Below are 6,078 nucleotides of genomic sequence, written 5' to 3' on the forward strand. Positions count from 1 at the left end.
TGCTCAGTGCTTCGTTTCTGAGGAAAATGTGTGTGTGTGTGTGTGTGTGTGTGTGCATGGCGTGTCATGTGAGGATGCCCGAGAGGGGGTTTGTCGTGTGTGCACATGACCCTCCGTGTGCGTGCTTGGCAGTGCGCATGTGGGGGTTCTCAGAGCGTACAGCGTGCCCTCTCTAGCACTCCGGGTCCTCGTCTCCCCCGCTTGGTGGGTGACCAGACCCCTTTGCACTGTATTTATTAAAATTTGGGTTTGGGGTAGCCTCGGGAGCAGGGCCCACCAGCAGTTGCCACGGCAACAGCCTCTGGGACCAGCCCAGCTACTGAGGTCTCCCCAGCTTCTCAGGTTTGGGGAGAGGGATGGAATATTAGTCACATTAAAGTCTTTTTTTCAGTAGAGTCGGGGCTGGTTTTTCATGGCACTTTCCGGGGCTGGTCCACAACATGGTTCAGGCCCCAGTTTGGGGAGTATGGTGGGAGGGGACTTGGCCTCTGTCCTGTATGGTGGCCCCCTTGGCACCTCTCCCACCCAAGGGAGAAGGTAATGGCCAGGAAGCCCTGCCAAGGCCGATTGGAGTGGGCGCAGCCACCCAGGAAAGCAGCACTGACATCACCAGCCCCAGCTAATTGGAAGCTGCCAGTCCCTGCGTGTCTTTGGGAAAACCGGCCTCCCCGTTCCCAGAGCACTCCCTGGGCATTTACATAAAACCCTCTGCCTCTGCCAATTCCTCCGACCCTTCCTCCGGCTTGAAAAACCAGTCCCACCAGACCAGGGAAGGCAGACTGACCCATGCTAGGTGTCCAGAAAGATGGACCCTCACCCAGAGAGGCAACCTGCAGCAAGAGGGAAACGAGTGAGACCCACAGGAACAGGTTCAAAATCGGCATGAACTTCGGAGTCCAGGACCAGACAACGCTCTGGATCATGCTGCCTCCCTACCTCACCGCCAACCGTCTTCTGCTTCCCCACCTGCCTGCACTCCAGAGTTTTCATTTATCGGGCAAGGTGGGGGTAAGAGTGGGGAAGGATAATGCCACACCCATCATCCATTCTAGGAGCTCAACAACCCTTCCTAGCTGGAAGTTCATCTTTGTATCTATCCTAAGTCTCTCGCTGTGGACAGTGGCCAGTAAGCCTTGAGTTCATCTGGATGGAAGTTTCCAAAAGTCTCATCTAGTTCCCTCCTGCTGCAGTGGGAGAGAAAAGAGCTATTTACTATCACTCTCATGCGCACTAACGAAGGGGACTGAGTTGTGAAGACAGAAAACCAGAAAGGATTCAGTTCTGGATTCCCCCTCAGCTGGGCCGGCACTCAGTCCTCCCAGAGCTGAAGGTTCGAGGTACAGATGGGAGGGGGCTGCTGCATGTGGGAGAACATGGCTGTCCCCAGGGGACAAGAGAATCCTGACAGGACATGGCAGACATCCAGCAGAATGAGGAGTGTCAGGAAAGAGGCTCCGCCCCCCCACCCTAGCCCCCCCAGGCTGGCATTCCTCAGTCATGAAGCACCGTCATAAATCATGGCTCCCACCCAGACCCACACTAGGACCCACACACACACACACAACCCGGGCCCTAGGCAATAACACCCCCCAACTGGGAGTGGTGGGCCAACCCCTCCAGACTTACCCACAATGCAGTGGGTTCTTAAGGAGCAGCCCCAGCTCATCTGCAGGGAAGACCCTCTGCTGCTACTTGCTTCTGGGTTCTAGCTGGGTGCCCACAACCCAGCCGTAGCTGGGGGAGAGGTAGGTGTGCTTCTCAGGGGCACATGCCCCCACGCACTGTCTTCAGCTTCCCTTCCTACCTACACACTTCCCCCTCAGTCCTGCTCAGAGAGGGCCAGATGGGGACTGAGGCCACACAGCAATCCCAGCAGATGAGGACTGAACTAGCCCTGCGTTCCCTGGGGACAAGGCGGGCAAAAACTGGCCTGACGGTTGAGGGGGTGGCAGTGGTGGGTGCCCTGGCAGAGCGCGGGGCAGGCCGCCCCCGGGTGCTCAGACACCATCCTTCTCAGCAGGCAGGAGCGTGGACACAGAAGGCATGTAGCACCTGTTGGCCTAATCACCATCATTAGTTAGGCAATAAAGTGGCACGGACTGGGCCAGCCTTTGAAGGAAGGGCCTGTCAGCCCAGGTCTGGTCTATGCAGGCTGCCCTAGGAGCTCAGCTCCTCCCGCATACACTCGAGGCTGTGGCAGGTAGATGGGGCACCATGGGGACGATGCACTGCACCCGCACCCTTTCTGCCATGGCTTCCAGAAAGGTAGCGGGGGGAGGGGGGGCTCCAGATGTCTCCTAGCAGCTGAATTTGCGCAGTGCTGGGACTCAAGAACTTCTGTGGTAATGCACCCCCCGTTGCTAGAGAAGATAAGTGAGGCCAGAACCAACCTAAGGATAATCTGCCTGATGCCGCTGTGTCCCCAGTTCCTCGCACAGGGCCTGGCCCGGTGACGGTTGTATGAATGCATGCGTGAATGCATGAATGTATCAGAAGCACGGGGGGGCTTCTTGCTCCCGGAGGGAAGTTGGACACACTGCCTTCAAAGCCCCTTTCCAGACTGCTGTGCATGGAGTGCTGTGTGACCTTGAACCAATGTCACCTTTAGGCTCAGCAGATCCGCCCAGATTTCTCAGTCATCTCTTACTTTTTCCCCTGCCCCTGTCCCCTAGAGTCCTGGGAGTGTCCCGTTTGCCTCCCCCCTCATCCTGCCAGCCAGCCCCAACCCCGGGGGCAACTGACAGCCAGAGAGCATATGGAAGATCTATCAAGCCAAGTTTTCAAAATAGAAACTGGCAGGGTGACAAGGGAATCCTAGTTAGGGAGATGGAGAAGGTGGAAGCAGGGTCGTAGATCCCACTCTGGGTTCATCTTGACTTGGGCCTTAGGTCAAGGGCAGCTCTGGAGGTTAGGGTCCTCAAATCCAGAATAGGTCCCTTGGGGGGCTCAGGCCATGACTTCTCTATCTCCCCAAAGTCTCCGATGGAAGGCTGAAGAGGGAGGGGTGAGCTGTGTAGGCTGGAGGGTGACACGGCGAGGGGTTGCAGAGTGAGGGGTGGGGTAGGACTGGGATCGCTGAGGTTCTGGTGGGTGCCGGCCTGATGAGAGTGCCCCACGTAACCTCCACCCCAGTCTGGGCCCCATTAGTAGTAGTCAGCAGAGCCGTGAGGTTTTACTAGGGGCAGGCAGTCAAAAGGGTGAGCCCTCAACTTCAGGGAGGGGAGGGGGGGAGGAGGGGTCAAAGAAGAGTGGGGGCAAGAGCATGGAGCAGCCTGATTGGAAAGATCAGGACAGGGATTCCGAGCAGTTGCTCTTAAGGGCAGACCGACCTACACACATGGAAATACAGAGTCACAGACTCTTACACACAGAACAACTCACAGACACACACACAGACGTGAGAACTTGCATAGACACTCATGTGTGCAAAATTACAGCCCTTCAGACCCCCAGTCATTCACAGAATCACTCACAGACACAGCCGCAGACATTTGTCTGTACACACACACACACACACACACACACACGAGTCGGTCAGGCCCCCGCATAAACACAGATGCTGGTGCACACAGTATCGGACCCGAGTGTTCCCACAAGTACACAGATGCTCACACACATGTGCCACAATTTCGCTCACACACGTAATGCACCCCCGGAGTGGCACATGTGAGCATGAAAACAGAAATGTAAATACTTGCACACTCACACACAGGTAACCTGTACCACACAGACACGGATACCAGTGAACACACACACACACTGGCATCGCTCTTCCCCCACCTCCACAACCTTGCTTCCTAAAGCAGGAGGGATTAAGACTAGCCAGGAGAAGCCTGTCCTTCTCCCCCAGCAGGACTCTAGCTGTGTCCCTCCCCCCCCCCCCCCCCCCCCCCCCCCCCCCCCCCCCCACCAAGCTCTCAGCTTGGAAACTCCCTGAATTTCCCAGAGGGTCAGCCAACCAGAACAGGCTCAGACCTTCCAACCGGTGCCCCCGCCACACACCCTCCACAACTCTGGCCAGAGCTTCTCTGCCATCTACAGCCAAGGAGCTGCCTGCTCTCCCCCAGGAAGCCCATTCGGATTAACCCCAGACCTCTCCAACCCTTCTTTGACATGGAGTCCTCAGGCCTCAGGGCCTCCGGGCAGCTTCACTTGGGCCCAGTTCCTCTGTAGGCAGTCTTAAATGTCTTCCCTGCCAATGGAGTAAGACTTGGAAGGCCTGGAATGTGGCAGGCTCAGTCTTGGGATCCCATTTTGGGGAGACAAGTCCAGCTCACATGGACGGAAACGGATAGAAGATGGCTAGTCCTGATGTGGGGTACATGGAGGGAGCCCCTCCTCCATCACACTGGGGCTCCCCATGGTGGAAACATGCTCTTCCTTCTCCCTGGGATAACCAGAGTCTTGCACAAGATGGGAGCATGGCGGACATCGACACCAGGGATTTCCATCCCCCGTTAGGGCTGATACCGGCTCAAAGCAGCCCAGTGCTGGGCAGAGCTAAGCAGCAGGAGGTGACCAAGTTCTGACCTCCAGCCTCCAGAGACACAGAGCTTTTCCGGGCCCCTGTCTGTTTCAACACCCAGCCACAGTCCATCCAGGCCAGAGCCCAGCTATACCTACAGGCCCTGAAATGAAGGTGCTGGAGTGTGTGAGACCAAACCTCCAGATACAAGTTCTTTCCAAGGAGAGCAGAGCCAACACTGCAGCAGCTAGAGTTGAGGTTAGACACCAGGCAGACTTTCTGGGTCTAGGAGAGAACTCTGAGGGGCCGCGATGATGAGGGAAGGAGAGGATGCTCCTGTCTGGAGGTGGAGAATGAGAAGAAAGACCTCACAAATCCCCCTTGGTGTCCAAAAACACTGGAATTCCCAAGGCTCCCGCTTCAACTCCCAGATGGCCTGCAATGAGGAAGTAGTATTTCCCAAAAGGCAAGAGGGAGCCAGAGCGCGCCCGCAATCCCGGGGCGGAGGTGGATCCCGTCTCCCAAGAAAAAGTTCACCTCACCATCAAAAGCAGAGTCTGTAGTAAGGTGAAAACCAGTCTCTCCTGGCATCAGATCAGAGCCCCTCTGGGACCCTTGGCCTCTGAATCAATCTACATTTCCTTGATTTTTAAGGAAGTTAAAAATCTTTTCATTTGTTTATTGGCCATTTGTATTTTACCTCTGAATTGATTACTCATGTCCTTGGCCCATTTTCCTACGATCATTTGATCTCTTTATATATTATTGATAGTAATTCTTTGTCTATTATATATGTTGCACCACTTTCTTCCAGGCTGGTTTATATATATATATATATATATATATATATATATATATATAATTTAGCTTTGTTTATGGTATATTTTGTTTTAATGAAATTTGTAATGTTTACTTAGTCAAGTCTACCAATATATTCATTCGTGGTTTCTGGATTTGATGCCATGCTTAAAAACTGCCTTCTCTACTCCGTAATTATTAAAATGTTTTCTATATTTTTAAAATTTATGTGTATGGTTTTCATTCTACATTAGACTTTCATCTACCTGGATTTTTTATTTATTTATTTATTTATTTTTTAAGATTTTATCTATTTATTTGAGACAGAGAGAATGAGAGAGAGAGCACATGAGAGGGGGGAGGGTCAGAGGGAGAAGCAGGCTCCCTGCTGAGCAGGGAGCCCGATGCGGGACTCGATCCAGGGACTCCAGGATCATGACCTGAGCCGAAGGCAGTCGCTAACCAACTGAGCCACCCAGGCGCCCTACCTGGATTTTTTAAATGAGTAATGTGAAGTAGGATTTAACTTTATTTCTTTCAAATGGAAAACCCAGGGGCGCCTGGGTGGCTCAGTCCACTGGGTGTCTGCTTTTGGCTCAGGTCATGATCCCAGGGTCCTGGGATGGAGCCTGTATTGGACTCCCTGCCCAGTGGGGAGCTTGCTTCTCCCTCTCCTGCTCATGCTTTCTCTCTGTCTCTCAAATAAATAAATAAAACCTTAAAAAACAAACAAAAACAAATGGAAAAACCCATTATCCCAAGTCCATTCATTGAATTTTTTACACTTTCCTGCTGCTTAGAACACTTGTTATTAT

The sequence above is a fragment of the Phoca vitulina genome, unplaced genomic scaffold (assembly GCF_004348235.1).
Source record: "Phoca vitulina isolate PV1807 unplaced genomic scaffold, GSC_HSeal_1.0 scaffold40, whole genome shotgun sequence".
Lineage (NCBI taxonomy): Eukaryota > Metazoa > Chordata > Mammalia > Carnivora > Phocidae > Phoca > Phoca vitulina.